The sequence below is a fragment of the Malaclemys terrapin genome, chromosome 3 (genome assembly GCF_027887155.1).
Source record: "Malaclemys terrapin pileata isolate rMalTer1 chromosome 3, rMalTer1.hap1, whole genome shotgun sequence".
Lineage (NCBI taxonomy): Eukaryota > Metazoa > Chordata > Testudines > Emydidae > Malaclemys > Malaclemys terrapin.
In genome coordinates this window covers 117,769,020-117,788,423 of record NC_071507.1, presented here as the reverse complement: position 1 = coordinate 117,788,423, position 19,404 = coordinate 117,769,020, and positions in this window count along the sequence as shown.

Here is a 19,404-nt window from a genome sequence, read left to right as displayed (position 1 = left end):
TGGAAACTGTTATGAAACCTTAGCTATGGTGGCCATTGTAATTTCTACTACAATATTCAGCTTCCTGTACAACTATAGTATTGTCACATTTTCACTGTTCTCACGTCGTCATCTGTCTGCTGAAATATTTCATTCATCATAAACTGCAGAATTGTTGTCATGAACCTGTTAAAAAGAAAAGCACATACCATGTAATCGTGAACCAAAAAAGTGAAACGAATCAGATGCTGTGCTGCAGAAAATCCTAAGAAATAAATGTGCCTAGTGTATTGGAATAAATATTACCAGTCTCCCACCTCTTTATCTTGTGAAATAGTTATATATTCATCGTCCTCCAACTATGTATTTGGAATTTCCATACTTTATCAGTTTAAAAACAACTTTGGTTTTTTGAACCTCAGCATTATGGAGCAAATCTAGAGGTCACACTTTCTAGATTAAAATCACCCCTGTAAACATTTCAGGAATGATTTATTTCCTTATTTCCTATTCATTTTTGAGACTGAGGTTAGGGCTGTAGCTTTTCTGCTCAAAATCCATGTTCTCTCCAAAGGGACTTAGTTCAGACTGAATTTCTAATTAGATATGTTAATAGTTTGGCCCTGGTCATGCAAAGATTATCAGTGATTCACTGAAGTTGGAACACATTGTAACCAACCCCAGAACAGCTGCCTCCACTTAAAAATAAATACACAGAGTAAAATGAAAGAATGGATTATTGACCAGTTGCCCATTAATCTTGATAGAATTAAACAGGAATCATTCATCATTTCATTTTGAAGAGTTTTAGCAATGTTGATGATGAAAGGCAAAATAGCTACAAAAACCTCCGCAATCCCTCAGAATTGAGATAGGCGAAATCTGGGGATGTTTGGATAACAGATGATGTGAATAGCAAAATTCTAAGCTAGTAAAAGTGAGTTTACATTGTTCTACCTTCTAAATGGAAACTCACAAAAACTCCTATGTAGAGAGAAAGAGATGTTTACTTAAGAGGCTCATCATAATCCATTAATATATATTTTTATAAGTACCAGAAATACCATCACTTTTATTCACAAAAGTATCTTTTATTGTGGTGACAACTAGTTCCTCCTGCTTAATATTCTCCTTTTTCAGTGTTATAATCACTGATGTTGCTTTTTTCTAAAACTACGGGACAAAATGACTAATCAGCCAATCCTAGGGATAGAGTGTATATGTGTAAATCTTTTTGTGTTTTTAGTCCCTGGCTTGCTCCTCTCTACTACTCCTTTTTTTACAGGTTGAGTGGTTACCATTAAGAATATATTCAGCAATAAAAGCCAGTTAGTTAATTACTGTTCCAAGTATAGTGAAAATCTCTAGTATTGTAACTCAGATACCATAGGGTGGTAAGTAATTTTTTGTAAATGCTGACTTTTTTATGGTGGCCAGTACAGCACCCATCTAATGCTCAGGAATTTTCTCATGTCAAAAGCAGGGGTGGGACCGGGACCAGGAGCAGTAGAGGTACCTAAAACAGTAAATGCTCCCTGAATAACAAACAGGGCTGCTGTTGCTTTAAGGAGTATCAGCATCATCTTAAAAAAACATGAGGAGGAAGGAGACGCATCTGTGAGGTTTTTTTTAATGCATTCAGTGCAGCCTGTGCCAATAGAGGAAGAACTGGTATGGTTGTTCCATGAATCAGTATGTGAATGCTTATGGAAATGAGTCAAGTTGCAGAGGGGTTTCAACAGAAGCTAAGCCAGATTCTTGAGGCACTGTCTGGTATCAGATGACACTCATTATTGGAAAATGAAGTAGTAAGAAGGCACATAGTTGTGGCACTACCTAAAGCATTGTGATATCTGTCCATATGTGGGAGAACACATAGAATAAATCATTCCAGCCACAGGAGACAAAAGAGATACCAGAGAAAGAAACCATGAGCAAAGGTGGAGAGATGCCACTTAATTTTCACTGGAGAAGAACACCTGAATCACAGAAGAATTTGATGTTGCAAATACCTATTGAACTAGAAACAAACAAGCCAGTAAAAACAGGATCAGGTATACTAATAAAAACATCAAATCAATTAAAAGCCTTCACAATGAACTGTAAAGGGAAATGCATCACTGCCTGATTCAGACTGTGAAACCAGACTGCATGGTGGTCTTTGTATGTTTTTTAATAGGTATGTATGTTTTAAGGAATACCTTTGTAAAGATATGTGGATTTATCTCCATATTTTTTCTTTCCGAATAAGAAAAGATGTAACAATAATGGAAATGGAAGTAGAGTTGCATTACATTTGTTTGAATGACTAGTTTATTTGCTGAAAAATACAGTTAGTTGATCTGAAACTATTCATATATTTGACCTGACTAGTTTTGGCTGGGAAAAACTTCTTCCAGGCTAACAAACTGTGTTTCTGTCCCCCTTTGTAACCTTTAGCGCAGTGGTTATAACATTTGCTTGAGATGTGGACCCAAGTTTCAATTCCTACTGTGCAGCAGGGACTTGAACTCAGATCTACCTCCTCCCATGTGAACATCCTAACCAACAATATGCTATTCTGGAGTGGGTCTCTCTCCATTTCTCCTGTTGAAACTGTTTCACTTTGTATAAATAGTTCAATATTCAGTGGGCCAAAGGGGTGGGGGAGGGAGAGAGAGAGAGAGGTTCTAGTGTACCAAGTCCAAAAATGGCCATACTGGATCAGACCCATAGTTCATCCAACTCAGTATCCTGTCTTTCAAAAGTGGCCAATGCCAGATACTTCAGAGGGAATGAACAGAACAGGCAAACATTGAGTGATCCCTCTCCTGTTGTCCGCTTCTGGCAGTAAGAGGCTTAGGACACCCGGCGTGTGGAGTTGCATCCCTGATCATCTTGGATAATAGCTGTTATCCTGGAATCTGACATTCCTGCATGTACCCCAGAATTTGATAATACTGCAGTCAGCAATTTTGTATGTTCAGCCACTGTCAGCTGAAAACCAAACATCACATAGCTATGAAAATCTTAGGCGTTTGTGAGGCAAGGTCAGACAGCTGCATACTTGCAGTTTATTAATCGGAATGGGAGGATGGGGCAGAAAGTTAACTAGTATGGATTACAGTGAGAGAATAGCGACCTTGGTTTTAAGTGCCCCGACACATTGTTGTTATGACTAGATATGTTTTGATGATATGAGATAATGAGTAGTTTTTGCTGAAATTAGGAGAATTGGTGACCCACTAGGAGTCACTCTAGGTTATGTTCTTTCTTTGAAGCTAGCTATAAAAGATTAGGCAAAATAATATGCTTTGGAGCAGTCCAAGGAAGCTTTCTTTTCAGCAAGGAACTGACAGCTAAGTTCCCCAGCAGCTAGCTGAAAGGCACGCCCCCTCTAACCTCACGGAAGGTTAGTTGATGATTCCTCAAAACCATTTCTTAACTCTAGGTAAATATACTTGTTTTTTGAAATGCTCTAAACCCTACTGAGATAACATATATGTGTGCGTGTGCTTGAGATCTAAAAAACAAAAGTAGTTTTAGGTGAAAGAATTCCTGCTTGTGACAATTGTTTATCAGATGGTTTGAGCTATGTCCCCATTGATTTATTCCTGACAGCATCTGGAGAGAAACAGTTAAGTTACCACTGCTTTGGATTCTGAGAAACCCTGGGTAACATAGCCATTGATGGACCTATCCTCCATGAATTTTGCTAATTCTTTTTTGAACTTGCTTATAGTTTTGGCCTTCGCAACATCCCCAGGCAACAAATTCTACAGGTTGACTGTGTGTTGTGTGAAGAAATATTTCCTTTTGTTTGTTTTAAACCTGCTGCCTATTAATTTCATTGGGTGACCCCTGGTTCTTGTGTTATGTGAAGGGGTAAATAAGACTTCCTTATGGTGTGGAGAAAGTGAATGATTTGATAGACCTCTATCATATCCCCTCTTAGTTGTCTCTTTTCCAAGCTGAGAAATCCCAATCTTTTTAATCTCTCCTAATATGGAAGCTGTTCCATATCTCTTATCATGTTTGTTGCCCTTCTCTGTACCTTTTCAAATTCTAATTTCTTTTTTGAGATGGGATGACCAGAACAGCATACAGTATTTAAGGTGTTGGCATACCATGAATTTATATAGTGGCATTTAGATATTTTCTGTCTTATCAATCCCAGAGGTTCTCAAACTGTGGTTTGTGGACCACTGATGGTCCACGAGGTCCATTGAGGTAGGCCGCGGATAGTTCCCTCTAAGGTGCGCGCCTGGGCAGCCGCACGCAAGAGAATGAAGGGCTACCCACCTAATTAGTAGAGCTGCACAGGCGTGGCTTCACTAATTAGGTGCCTGGACCCTGGAGAAGATGCACATGTAAGGTGCGGTGGTGGCCTTAGGGGCAATAAGGGGTAGGTGGGAAGGGGCAGTGGGGTGAAAAGAGGGGGTGGGGGGAAAATTTGGGACATGCAGGACTGCAGTAGCCAGAGAAAGAGTCGACTTTCCCCAGCCCCAGCTTGGGGGCTGCCATGGCAGGGGAGAGACCCCCTTCCTTCCCAGCCCCACCTCGAGGGCTGCGGCGGGGGAGAGAGGGCACATCCATCGCATTAGAAAGGTACTGATATTAAAATATGAGTTGTGGCTTTTATTTGTAGAACAAAAAAAAATTAAAGTTTTTTTTTTTTTTTTATATAGCGCTTTTATCCAAAGCGCTTTACAATAGTTAGCTAACGGTACAAACAACATATGGAAAAATCATTAAGTGGTCCGCCGAGACCCTCAGAAATTTTCAAATGGTCCGTGGGGAAAAAAAAAGTTTGAGAACCATTGATCTATCCCTTTCCTAATGGTTCCAAACATTCTGTTAGCTTTTTTGACTACCATTGCACATTGAGCATATATTCTCAGAGAACTATCCATGATGACTCCAAGATCTCTTTCTTGTGTGGTAACAGCTAATTTAGACCCCATTGTTTTGTATATATAGTTGGGGATTATGATTTCCAATGTGCATTACTTTGCATTTATTAATATTTAAGTACATGTGCCATTTTGTTGCCCAGTCACTCAGTTTAGTGAGATCCCTTTGCAACTCTTTGCAGTCTGCTTTGGAAATAATTCTCTTGAGTAATTTTGTATCACCTGCAAATGTTGCTACCTCACTCTTTTCCAGATTATTTATGAATATGTTGAACAGCACTGATCCCAGTACAGCTGTCCGGGAGGACACCACTATTTACCTCTCTCCATTCTGATAACTGACCATTTATTCCCTATCTTTTAACCAGTTACCAATCCATGAGAGAACTTTCCCTCTTATCCCATGACTCCTTACTTTGCTTAAGTCTTTGGTGAAGGCTTTCTGAAAGTCCAAATACACTATATCTACTGGATCAGCCTTGTCCATGTTTGTTCACACCCTCAAAGAATTCTGATAGATTGGTGAGGCATGATTTCCCTTGACAAAAGACTCTTCCTGGACAAATCATGTTGGGGTGATTAAAGTACTCATCTGGGAGGTAGGAGATGAGGACTCAAATCTTCCGTCTGCAAACTGCAAAATCAATTATTGACCCAGCTTTAGACAGAAGAGGATCAACAATCTCTTTATTCAAATTCCTAGGTGAGATTTTAAAGAGGTGGGCTACATGTGGCTGCGTTCTCTGGACTGCAGTGAGTGATGCTGCTTGGTATCTTGTACTAAAAATAAACTATAGGAGAGTTTCCAATATTCTCAAAGTTATTGTGACTATGACAAGTGGATGGTGACTGTTCATAAGCTCACGAGCAGCCACCGGCTGCTTGGGAATTTCACCTGAACTGCCTGAAGTTCCCCCTTTGCCTAATAGAGATCCTCTGTGTTTTCTGTGCCTTCTGTATTTGGCTAGTTTCAGAGCAAGTGCAGTATAGCCACCTCCTCCTTCCCAACACTCTTGGCAACAGTGCCCCTTACTTCCTATTACAGTGCAGGAAGGGAGAGCTAATTGAGGTAGGAATCCAGGGGAGAGCAGTCTAAGAAGGTCCCAATCAGGGAAGTTGTAACAAGGTGCCATGGTTCAAGGGGACATATCCAGATCAGTGAGGGGTTGTGTCCCCGCCTGCTCTGTAATCGTGGGTGCCTCACAAAGCTTTGCTGTTGTAGCTCCCAACCTGAGCTGCTCATAACCCTGGTAAAAGCATGCAGGTTCAGTGGTGTTGGAACAATTTAAAGCCATTGAACAAAACTGTAAACCTGTAAAACTGTATGATGGACAGCAGCCTGTCTACATTATCACTGGCTTCCACTAGTCTGGGTTACTACTTGCAGGGTGACCGCAACATACTCCTAGTTCTGAATTTCCCCCCAAATCGTGTGCCCTGAAGTGGCCAACCTGTCTTGGAAAGCTCAGAGAAATAATGATGTTCGTTTCTTCCTCTAATGACACAAAACCACACCACATCTTATTAACCTAACTAGGGGTGAATACACCCTTCCCTTTAAATACTGCACTAAGTCGATTTATAGTAAAATAAAACAAATGTATTAACAATAGGACATAGGTTAGGTGATATTAGTAAATAAAAGGAATAAAGTTAGGGTTACAATATAGAAGTGAAAACGCACGTCTACAAGTCTAAAACTTAATCTAGCAAGATACAGGCTTTGTACAAGGTGGTTTCTCTCACCACTTATTCATTTTCCCAGCCGTGGCTGACTTTCCCTCAGTCAGGACCTTCCACAAAAGTACAAAGTACAAGGCTTCCCTTGTCATCTTAGGTGAAAGATCTTTATCTAAGCAGGTTTCTCACCTTTCTTCAGTTCCAGGGACTTCAACCCCCCCCCCTTGGTTGAGGGACCCATCTTTCTCAGCTCACAAGGCCTCTGTTCACTTGTATCTGTCTAGTGATGGATGCCAAAGATGGCTTCTGTCCTTGCTTATATCTCCCAAATTTCAATGACTCTGTTTCAAGAGGTAGGATGCTGTTCTTCGCTTCTTGTGGGCTTCCCATTTCCTAGCATGAGTTCTCTGTAAATGGTGCCTCCATTGTTTGATTACACATGGTTAATTACATAGGAGACCAGTAGATAGCGGTAACATTTCCTCCTGATTGGGCAGACTGTACAGCCTAATATCAATGAGTGTCCAAAATTCCTTATGTAGTGTTGATACATACATTTCACAATGATATAATTACCAGTGTGTCATCAGCTTTCAGAAAAGACCTCACTCTATATGCTTTTATAAAGCAGTAATACTGTATACAATCAGTTGATTCAGTTGCTTATCACAGGAGGTTCAGCCCCCCTATCTTTATAGACCAGTAAACCTTTGAAATGAATTCTTCTGAAAAGTAAAACCCAGTCCAAGCTTTTCTCCCCTTCTGGGTGTAGCTGCCATGCTCTCTTCCCCCCGACTTGTTAGTGTGAGGTTTGTCTCCACCCCTTGATGGTCTGTTTACTGCTTACATGAAACAGAGGTAAACACACATTCCTTTGTTTAAGATAAACCTGTTTATTCCCCTGACATACCTGGTTTGAACACAATTTAGTTATAATTCCAGCACATAGTCATACTCTTATTCCCAACATGTACATATATCATGCAATAATAACAATGATCGGTGAGTCAGTTTTCAAATGATGCCTCACAAGACTTATTTTGCACAGATTATTACAGAAGCGTGTAAGGTATGAATACAGGGGTGCTTAGTGTCACAAGCCCCCTTCACTGACCCTAGTAGAGGAGAATCTACATCTGGAGGATGTGGGGCAGAACCTTGCACACATTTGTGTTGGATACCATTTGTGTATTTGATTCAGGTTGAAACCTTCAGGGCATAAAGTAAAAATTATAAAACAGAGTTTGGCTGAAATAATCTATACAAAACTCTGGGTCAGGCACAGGCACCGGCTTCCTCTGGGTGCTGGGGGTGCTCAACCACTTCTCTCTGCTCTATGCACTGCCCCCACCCAGCCCCTTCTCCCTAGGCCCCACCCCACCTCTTCCCGCCCCCGCTCCACCCTTGCCCTGCCTCTTCTTGCCCAGTTCTGCCCTCTCCCCCAATTAGGGTGACCTGACGTCCCAATTTTATCGGTACTGTCCCGATATTTGCTTCTTTGTCCCGCGTCCCGACCAATGTTTGGTTGGGACACTGGACAAACAAGAAATTTTGCCCTCCTGGAGGGACTCTCGCCCCCGGCTCCTCACCCTCCTTCCCCCATTGACTCCTTCCCCAAATCCCCACTCTGGCCCCGCCTCTTCCCCAACCATGCGACATTCCTCCTCCCTCCCAGGCTTGCAGCTGCATGGCGGCGCAAGCCTGGAGGGAGGGGGTGGTGGCGGCGGCGCCTGGATCCTGGAGCTAGTGAGTCAGCTCTGGCACCCGGACACCGGGCGGGTGGGCAAAGAGGGGCTGGCAAGGGAGGGAGGGAGATGGGGGGCTCAGCTCTGAGCCCCCCATCATGCCAGAGGGCTCCTGCCCGGCCCCCGGGACGCTGCACCCGGAGGGCCCGGGGCCGGGAGTGCAGCGCAGAGGCTGCTGCAGCCCTGCAGCCCGTGGGGCAGCGCGGTGGGTCTGGGTGGGGGCCGGGTGGGTGGTGGGGGGAGCCCCGCACCTCTCCCTCCTGCTTCAGCTGTGCTGTGCTCCAGCGGCTGTGGCTCCTTCCCAGCGGGACGCGCCTCCCGCCCCCCCGGCCTGCCCTGGGCACATGTGGCGCACGTTCCGCTGCTGGCGGAGAGCCCCGCGCCTCTCCCTTCCCACTGGGAAGGAGCCGCTGGAGCGCAGCTGAGCGGGAGAGGCACGGGGCTCCCCGCCGGCAGTGGGATGCGCGCCGCATGTGCCCAGGGTGGGCCGAGGGGGGGGGGGCGGGAGGCTCTGCGGGGAGGGCAGCGCGCGCAGCCGGGAAGGAGCCGCAGCCTGCGGGAGTGCAGCCAAGAGCGGGAGGGAGAGATGCGGGGATTCGGCCCACGCCCCCGCGCCACCCACCCAGCCCCTGCCCGCTCCGCCTCCCCGTCCCCCTTGCGTCCTGATATTTTATCTCTCTGATCTGGTCACCCTACCCTCAATGTGCCCCATCCTGACTCCTCCCCCAGCGCCTCCTGCACACCATGGAACAGCTGATCACTGTGGGCGGGAGGTGCTGGGAGTGAGAGGGAGGAGTTGATCAGCGGGGATGCAGGTGGACAGGAGGAGGAGGGGATAGGAGAGGAGGGAAACTGGCTGCACTATTTTTTTTCCATGGGTGCTCCAGTCCTGGAGCACACACGGAGTCTGCATCTATGGGATCAGGAGAATATCTGCAACAACCCCATCCTCCTGTGGGAGGCTTTTAGCTAAATGCCAGATTCCAACTTACTCTTGGAAACCCTCCAACTCTGTGATGACAGTGTCTCTCTGAGGTACCCTTTCCACTAGTGGCCTGCCAGGGACTGATTTGTAGTTGACACTCTGTAAATTCTGGCAGTCCCTGTTACTGCCTTCAGTCTTAGTGAACAGTATTCAAACATATGCCTTGATCCCTTTTCATGTCTTATCTGTTTAGATTTACTATTGGGTCTTCCTTCAGGAGCAGGACCTCTTAAGATCTTCCTCCTCATGGCAGAACAAACAATAGGTGAAGTTCTCTTTGTAGCAATGTTTTCTACCTTCCCTATGTATTATACTATCTTCCAGTAGACATAAACATTTTGGGTAGACGAGGCGAGAAGTGAGCAGGCAATCTCCTGACCCCCAAGTGGAGTTGCTCTTTAGCTAATAATCATTTGGTTTAGCTGTTTTCGTTTTGGTTTGGTTTTGGTTTCCACAGTAAAGGCAATGAAAGTTGAGCAGAAGCTGGTTTTTTGTAACTGTCTGTAATATATTGTATACAGAACTTGTAACTGAATGAAAGTGCAAATCTGGATCTATTCAGAGCATCCAAAAATAATCCCAAGACTTGCTAAAAGTTAACCAGAGTTTCAACAGAAACTACCATGGCTAATGAGCGTTTGCACCAACCAATTCATATTTAAGTAATTGCTGTCTATGTTCTTCTGATTGGAGGGTTTTTTCCACATACTGAAACTAGGGCTGTCAAGCGACTAAAAAAATTAATCGTGATTAATCACACAGTTAATAATGGAATACCATTTATTTAAATATTTTTGGATGTTTTCTACATTTTAAAATATACTGATTTCAATTACAACACAGAATACAAAGTGTACAGTGCTCATTTTATATTTATTTTTGATTACAAATGTTTGCACTGTAAAAAGACAAAAGAAATACTATTTTTCAGTTCACCTAATACAAGTACTGTAGTGCAATCTCTTCATCATGAAAGTTGAACTTACAAATATAGAATTATCTACAAAAACATGCATTCAAAAATAGAACAGTGTAAAATTTGAGTTTGCAAGTCTACTCAGTCCTACTTCTTGTTCAGCCAATCGCTCAGACAAATGAGTTTGTTTACATTGTAGGAGATAATACTGCCCGTTTCTTGTTTACAGTGTCACCTGAAAGTGAAAACAGGTGTTCTAAGGCACTGTTGTAGCTGGTGTCGCAAGATATTTACATGCCAGATGTTCTAAAGATTCCTATGTCCCTGCATGCTTCAACCACCATTCCAGGGGACATGCGTCCATGCTGATGATGGGTTCTGCTTGAAAACAATCCAAAGCAATGTGGACCAATGCATGTTGATTTTCATCATCTGAGTCAGATGCCACCAGCAGAAGGTTGATTTTCTTTTTTAGTGGTTTGGGTTCTGTAGTTTCCGCATCAGAGTGTTGCTCTTTTTAGACTTCTGAAAGCATACTCCCTACCTTGTCCCTCTCAGATTTTGGAAGGCACTTCAGATTCTTAAATTTGGATCAAGTGCTGTGGCTATGTTTACAATTCTCAAATTGGTCCTTCTTTGCATTTTGTCAAATCTGCAGTGAAAGTGTTCTTAAAACAAACAACAATATGTGCCGGGTCATCATCCAAGACTGCCATAACATTAAATATATGGCAGAATGTGGGTAAAACAGAGTAAGGGACGTACAATTCTCCCCCAAGGAGTTCAATCACAAATTTAATGAATGCATATTTTTTTAATGAGCGTCATCAGCATGGAAGCAAGTCCTCTGGAATGGTGGCTGAAGCTTGAAGGGGCATGCGAATGTTTAGCATATCTGGCATGTAAATACCTTACAATGCTACCTACAATAAAGTGCCATGGAAATGGCTGTTTTCACTTTCTGGTGACATTGTAAATAAGAAGAGGATTGCATTATCTCCTATAAATGTAAACAAACTTGTTTGTCTTAGCGATTGGCTGAACAAGAAGTAGGACTGAGTGGACAGATAGGCTCTGAAGTTTTACATTGTTTTGCTTTTTAGTGCAGTTGTGTAACAAAAAAAATCTACATTTGTAAGTTGTACTTTCAGGACAAAGAGATTGCACTACCGTACTTGTAGGAAGTGAATTGAAAAATACTATTTCTTCTGTTTATCATTTTTACAATGCAAATATATACACTTTGATTTCAATTACAGCACAGAATACAAGATGTATATGAAAATGTAGAAAAAATTAATACATTTCAATTGGTATTTTATTGTTTAACAGTGTGATTAAAACGGCGATTAATCGTGATTAATTTTTGAGTTAATTGCATCAGTTAACTGCGATTAATCGACAGCCCTAACAGAAACCCAAAGGTGACAATCATTTAGTACTTTTTTACAGACCCTCCTAAATATCAGGGCTAGCTTCTCTGTCATAGTTTCTCCGTATTACGAAATTTCCATTCCTAAAAAGTGCAAAATGGACTTTCTAACACTTCCAGTCTTAATTTGACTGTATTTTAGACTAAGAAAAACAAGGAAAGAACAAAAATACTTTTTCCTGAGAGTACAGTGTATGTGTGTCTCCTAACAGTCTGCAACATCTCAGGCAAATAGCTGAAGTCTCTGCAGGGTGTCTCTTCACTGTAGGGTTAAATTATCTACACTCAAGTTAATACCTCTTGAGTTAGCCTAACTTCAATGAAAGTGGCCACACTATGAAATATCACTCAAGCTACACAGAGTGGTTGTGTTAGTAGTTGAGTTTGTTAACTCAGCCTGTCACCTATACCTCCTGGCAGTCCAGCCAACTTGAGTTAAAAGCATGACCACATTCAAGTTAAGGGTTTACGTGTATAGATGGGAATCAAGTTAGGAGCAACACTTGAGTTATATATTGAGTTAACCCTGCAAAATAGACAAGCCCAAGGAGAGTTCTTAGAAATTTTAAGCACGTGCTCCATGAACCACCCTAACTTGTGCAGCAAGCCCCCAATAGTTTTCTTTGCTCTTTCTGTCAATTTTGACAGTTTTAACTATATACTTATTTCCAGGACCATCTGGATAAAACACCTTAGTGACCAGCAATGCAGCAGTTATCCAAGAATCTTCTGGTATATTTGCTCAATCATGATTGTTTTCTCAGGGTTTTCAGTCCCTTTGCAAGAGTGCAGCAAATGTACACATGAAGAAGACCTTTACATGCCTATTATAAATACAGCCAGGGATTTCCACAGGCACCCAAATCCCTTGGCTCCATTGAAAAGCCCAGTCATATATAATCATTTACATTTGTCCAAAATAGGTGTAGAATATCATTTTTCTTCCACTCAGTTTGCACAAATACAAATGACTTCACAAGGTGCCAGGCTGTGGAGAATCAGGCTTGGTATCTTCATTTGTAAAATGTAGACATATTTCAGCAAGTGACCATGTAGATAAAAGCATCACAGAAGAAGAAAGTTTACAAAGGGCCCAAAGATTCCCGACAAGAGTGGTGAGACATGATCACCATGAATAAGGCCTGGATATGTTCTATACATGGATTTATAACTTCTGCCAGGTTTTCAGAGTTTATTTTTCCTCTCTACCCTGGCTGATGGATTGATTTAATGTGAGTATGCAGTCAGGAATTTTAGTAACCATCCTACAAGATCTAGCTTGCCTTTTGTAAAATTACAATGCATCATAATATTTTGCAAGATGGCTCTGAATATGCTGCTACGTTGCAAGTACACAAATATATTTCTCTTCATCTTATGAACTGTGGAATTTTTAGTCCTATTAGAAAACTGATTCAGTGCTGTAGAGCTATACAATATATTGGGGGGGGGGGGATAATTTCTTCTAAAACTCTAGCAAGATTAATGTACTACATTTGTCACTAGCAAAATATTTTACTGTATATACGACTGTGATAAACATACAGTGGACTGCTACCTTAAAATGTAATGTACTGGAGAACTGCAAACAAAGACAAGTGGTATTTGCAATTCAGTGGTTACAGAACAGACTGCACCATCTGACTAGCTCAGGTTGGGAAACTATGACAAAATATTGATCAGAAAATGTCAATATATTGCAACCAAAACTTTTTATGGAAAAGTATTAGTTTTGGAGGAAGGGGTGGAGTGGGGGCAGGGCCTAGGCCTGGGTCAGACCCAGGGGTCAAGCGACTCCCTGGCACTTTGGAAAGTTGGTACTAGTGTTCCATGTAACAGATATGATGAATGCTGGTATTCCCATGGTATGCCCATGGGTGAACTGTCCCTTCTGTTGAGGGAAAACAGGCATGGTGTGGAGTGGGATCACATCATTTTGGAAACCAACCTGGGTTGATCAGCAGTGGCTTCAGATGAGGAAACAGACCTTCATGAAGCTGTGTGAAGACCTTGCACCACACCTCCAGCATCAGAACAGTCAATTCAAGGTTTCTATACCCATGCAGAAGCAGGTCACTGTTGCTCAATGGAAGCTGGCAACACCAGACAGCTATGAGTCAACTGCAAACCACTGTGGAGCTGGAAAGTCCACTATTGGAGTCACGGCTGTGCAGGTTTGTGAGGCAATTAACACAGTGATCTACCCAGGCGAGTTTGTCATTAGCAAAGTTGCAGAAGTAATAGCTGGATTTCAGAGGATGGGGTTGCTGAACTGTGCAGAGGCCACTGGAGAAACCCACATCCCAGTACATGCCCATCAAAAGGGGTTAGTAAGTGTGAACTGTTTACTATTTGCACATTCTGCTTCTCCATGGGCTTAATGGACCACAAGGCAGATTCATGAATACCAATGTGGGAAATACTGGAAAGGTTCATAATGCCAGGGTTCTCAGGAGATCAGGATCGTACTTGAATGGGAAAGAACAGACTTTATTCCTCATAAACGATGTGACTCTATGGTGTGTCTGTGTCAATTGTTATTTTGAGAGACCCTGTATACCCACTCCTAACTTGACTAATGAAACCATACCCCAAAATCAATGTTCCTGGAAAAAAGGAATTCAGTTACAAAGTCAGTAGCTGCAGAATGGTCAGTGTGTGTGTGTTTGGTAGGCTGAAATCTCTCTGGTGCTACCTATGCACCCATCTGGATGCCAATACCATCTGCACAATCATTTCCTGCTGCGCACTGCGTAACATTTGTGAGGGTAAAAGGGAGTACTTCTGTCCAGAGTGGGCACAGGAAAAGTCTGGTTTGCAAACTCTACAGGCAGTCAGATTCCACCAACGTGCACACTGGTCCTGGTTCCCAGAGGACAAGAGAAATCAGAGATGAAATATGTGCACACATTTTGGAACAGTAGGGAGGCAGAGGGTGACATCTGCCTATGTCAAGGGGTACCTTCATAGAATCATAGAATATCAGGGTTGGAAGGGACCTCAGGAGGTCATCTAGTCCAACCCCCTGCTCAAAGCAGGACCAATTCCCAACTAAATCATGTCAGCCAGGGCTTTGTCAAGCCTGACCTTAAAAACCTCTAAGGAAGGAGATTCCATCACCTCCCTAGGTAACCCATTCCAGTGCTTCACCACCCTCCTAGTGAAAACGTTTTTCCTAATATCCAACCTAAACATCCCCCACCGATGGATTGTAGTTTCCTCAGGAAGTCAGTGGTGTCTCGAATATGATACATATGATACAGTTCTGCGGTGACCTAGAATCCTACTTTTGACGTCTCCGACTCAAAGAATATTTCCAACATACCTCTGAACAGCATACTAACCCACAGAATCCTCCCCACCAGCACTACAAAAAAAAGGATTCTGGGTGGACTCCTCCGGACGGTCGAAACAACAGACTGGATTTCTACATAGATTGCTTCCGTCGACGTGCAAAGGCTGAAATTGTGGAAAAGCAACATCACTTGCCACATAACCTTAGCCATGCAGAACACAATGCCATCTACAGCCTCAGAAACAACCCTGACATCATAATCAAAAAGGCTGACAAAGGAGGTGCTGTCGTCATCATGAATAAATTGGAATATGACCAGGAGGCTGCTAGACAGCTCTCTAACACCACATTCTACAGGCCATTATCCTCTGATCCCACTGAGGATTACCTAAAGGAACTACACCATCTGCTAAACAAACTCCCTGACAAAGCACAGGAACAAATCTGTACAGACACATGCCTAGAACCCCGACCAGGGGTATTCTATTTGCTACCCAAGATCCATAAACCTGGATATCCTGGACGCCCCATCATCTCAGGCATTGGCACCCTAACATCAGGCTTGTCTGGTTATGTAGACTCTCTCCTCAGACCCTACGCTACCAGCACTCCCAGCTATCTTCGAGACACCACTGACTTCCTGAGGAAACTACAATCCATCAGTGATCTTCCAGAAAACACCATCCTGGCCACTATGGACGTAGAAGCCCTCTACATCAATATTCCACACAAAGATGGACTACAAGCTATCAGGAACAGTATCCCTGATAATGTCACAGCTAACCTGGTGGCTGAACTTTGTGATTTTGTCCTCACCCACAACTATTTCACATTTGGGGACAATACATACCTTCAAGTCAGCGGCACTGCTATGGGTACCCGCATGGCCCCACAATATGCCAACATTTTTATGGCTGACTTAGAACAACGCTTCCTTAGCTCTCGTCCCCTAACGCCCCTACTCTACTTGCGCTACATTGATGACATCTTCATCATCTGGACCCATGGAAAAGAAGCCCTTGAGGAATTTCACCATGATTTCAATAATTTCCATCCCACCATCAACCTCAGCCTAGATCAATCCACACAAGCGGTCCATTTCCTGGACACTACTGTGCTAATAAGCGATGGTCACATAAATACCACCCTATACTGGAAACCTACTGACCGCTACACTTACCTACATGCCTCCAGCTTCCATCCAGGACACACCACACGATCCATTGTTTACAGCCAAGCTCTAAGATATAACCGCATTTGCTCCAATCCCTCAGATAGAGACAAGCACCTACAAGATCTCTATCAAGCATTCTTAAAACTACAATACCCACCTGCTGAAGTGAAAAAACAGATTGACAGAGCCAGATGAGTACCCAGAAGTCACCTCCTACAAGACAGGCCCAACAAAGAAAATAACAGAACACCACTAGCTGTCACCTTCAGCCCCCAACTAAAACCTCTCCAGCGCATCATCAGAGATCTACAACCTATCCTGAAAGATGATCCTTTACTCTCACAGATCTTGGGAGACAGACCTGTCCTCGCTTACAGACAACCCCCCAACCTAAAGCAAATACTCACCAGCAGCCACACATCACTGAACAAAACCACTAACCCAGGAACCTATCCTTGTAACAAAGCCCGATGCCAACTCTGTCCACATATCTATTCAAGTGACATCATCATAGGACCTAATCACATCAGCCATACCATCAGGGGCTCGTTCACCTGCACATCTACCAATGTGATATATGCCATCATGTGCCAGCAATGCCCCTCTGCCATGTACATTGGCCAAACCGGACAGTCTCTACGCAAAAGAATTAATGGACACAAATCTGACATCAGGAATCAAAATACTCAAAAACCAGTGGGAGAACACTTTAACCTGTCTGGTCATTCAGTGACAGACCTGCGGGTGGCTATATTACAACAGAAAAACTTCAAAAACAGACTCCAACGAGAGACTGCTGAGCTAGAATTGATATGCAAACTAGACACAATCCACTCCGGTTTGAATAAGGACTGGGAATGGCTGAGCCATTACAAACATTGAATCTATCTCTCCTTGTAAGTATTCTCACACTTCTTATCAAACTGTCTGTACTGGGCTAGCTTGATTATCACTTCAAAAGTTTTTTTTCTCTTAATTAATTGGCCTCTCAGAGTTGGTAAGACAACTCCCACCTGTTTATGCTCTCTGTATGTGTGTATATATATCTCCTCAATCTATGTTCCATTCTATATGCATCCGAAGAAGTGGGCTGTAGTCCACGAAAGCTTATGCTCTAATAAATTTGTTAGTCTCTAAGGTGCCACAAGTACTCCTGTTCTTCTTTTTGCGGATACAGACTAACACGGCTGCTACTCTGAAACCTTTCCCCCTCATGTTATTTTCCCAGGGGATCCTGCCCATCAGTTCCCTGAGGAAGTCAGTCTGCTTTTCTGAAGTCCAGGGTCCGTATTCTGCTGCTCTCCTTTCTTCCTTGTGTCAGAATCCTGAACTCGACCATCTCATGGTCACTGCCTCCCACGTTCCCATCCACTTTTTTGCTTCCCCTACTAATTCTTCACATCCTGTGCAGCTGCTGGAAAAGCCCATGAGTGAACATACTTGTGGGGTTCTGTGGTTTTGTGAGGGTTTTGTTCCCCTGTAGCTGATGGTCATTAGCCATTGTTCCTGTGACTATTCACCCATTATGGACTATTATAACATGGCACCTCCAGTAGGTTAATACATTCAAGGGTAGGGTTTATGCTGTGGAGAGTGGCAGCTGAGTTGTAATGGTCATTGTTAAAATGGTCTTAAATGTTCACATTTGTTTACAAACCTCTGTTATCAGGACACTCAATCCCTCTTAACAACCTTATCAATATTTGGTTTAGGGTTAGGAAGGGGGTTCACCCCCTCTTTTTTCACTGTTTATTGTTATGGGGCTGACTGCCCTTGGCAGCTGTTATGTTGACTAACCTCAAGATTGATACTGGTCAAAGTTTGGTGGAGAGGGGAGAAGAGTCATTTAATCGCTGGGTGGGGCAGATGCCTATACCATTACTATATGTTTCATTGTTCTGTATATAAACCAAGTCATCAAAATGTTTACTTAAACATTTTCTGTATTGTGAGTTCTGCTGCTTTTAAAATTACCAGTGCTTTCTCTAAGCATGCAAAAATACCATCCCTATCATGTATTCATTAGACTTGGGATATTTCTTAACCTAGGGGTCGTGTGTGTGGGACAAATAGAAAAATGTTTGCCATGTAATGGCACCAGACAAGCACACTATTCCAATTCATATGGATTCACTGAATTAATAAATTAAATCATTTTCTTTCAAAAACACTATAATGGATTGACAGCATAATTGCTCAATGTCATAATTACTCTCATATTAACTAGAAATATTATATAGCTACAGGCATAAGACTAGAATTCTATAGTTCTTCCGCTCCACAAACAGAGGCTTCTCTCACTTCAGGTAAGGTAGATCACCTGTGTTTGCTGGTTGTTTCTTATATTTTCTAGGAGTCAGCCACTTAATGGCAAACATCACACACATGAAAATTAAAACTTTACAATAGCTCACTGGAATGAGTGGCATACCATTTTGTAGCTCTATCCCACATCATGTGATGGACTAGGAAATAAAGAGCTGGCTTTCATCAACACTTGTGTGTCATGCTTTTAATACATCATGTCAGGAGAAAATGTAATTTTTGAAAAAATGTAGCAAATCAATCAATTTGGAAGGGAACTTGGCAGATAACTGCAAATGCTCATAAGACAAAATGTCCATGCTGTATGGATTGTTTTGTTCACTTGTGCCCAGATTTGAGATTGCTATAGAACCAAAATAAGAACCCGCTTTGCAACTTTGTGATTTATGACCATGCAAATTTAGCACAGGTGCCTCTAATTTTGATAGCCTGAAAAAGACTCCTACAGAGAAGATCATGAGACCAGGAGAGTTGCTTCAGCTAGGAAGGACTGGGGTCAGCTTGCTAAGGCCAAGGAAAGTTGGGATGTCCACAGTTGAAGGCTGAAAGAAAGACATTTGTATTTAGTTCTGAATGTTAAGTTAATAAATATGACCCTAAGGAGGTCTGTTGTGATAGAACTGGAAAGAAAACTCTGTTTGGAGTTTATTTGGGGATCCAAGAAGGAAAACTGAGTTGACAGGCTGCATGCAGGGCTGCCCTGAGGCCACCAGGGGTGCCATGAGATATGTTGCCCTAAGGATTAATTAGCTTGTCTGTATAAATATATCTTTCTTTTAAATTTGAGTATTTGATGTATTAGATTTATAGATTTTATATTAAAAGTAAGTTTGGCTGTAATGCAAGAGACCTACAAACAGGCCAAAACCCTGTATGTTAAAATAATGCAAAGTTAACACCTTTTGAGACCCTTACCCAGAAAAGTAAAATTAGACAAAACACCCACGCAGATGTCTAGAGACCTTTACCTGAACCAATAAC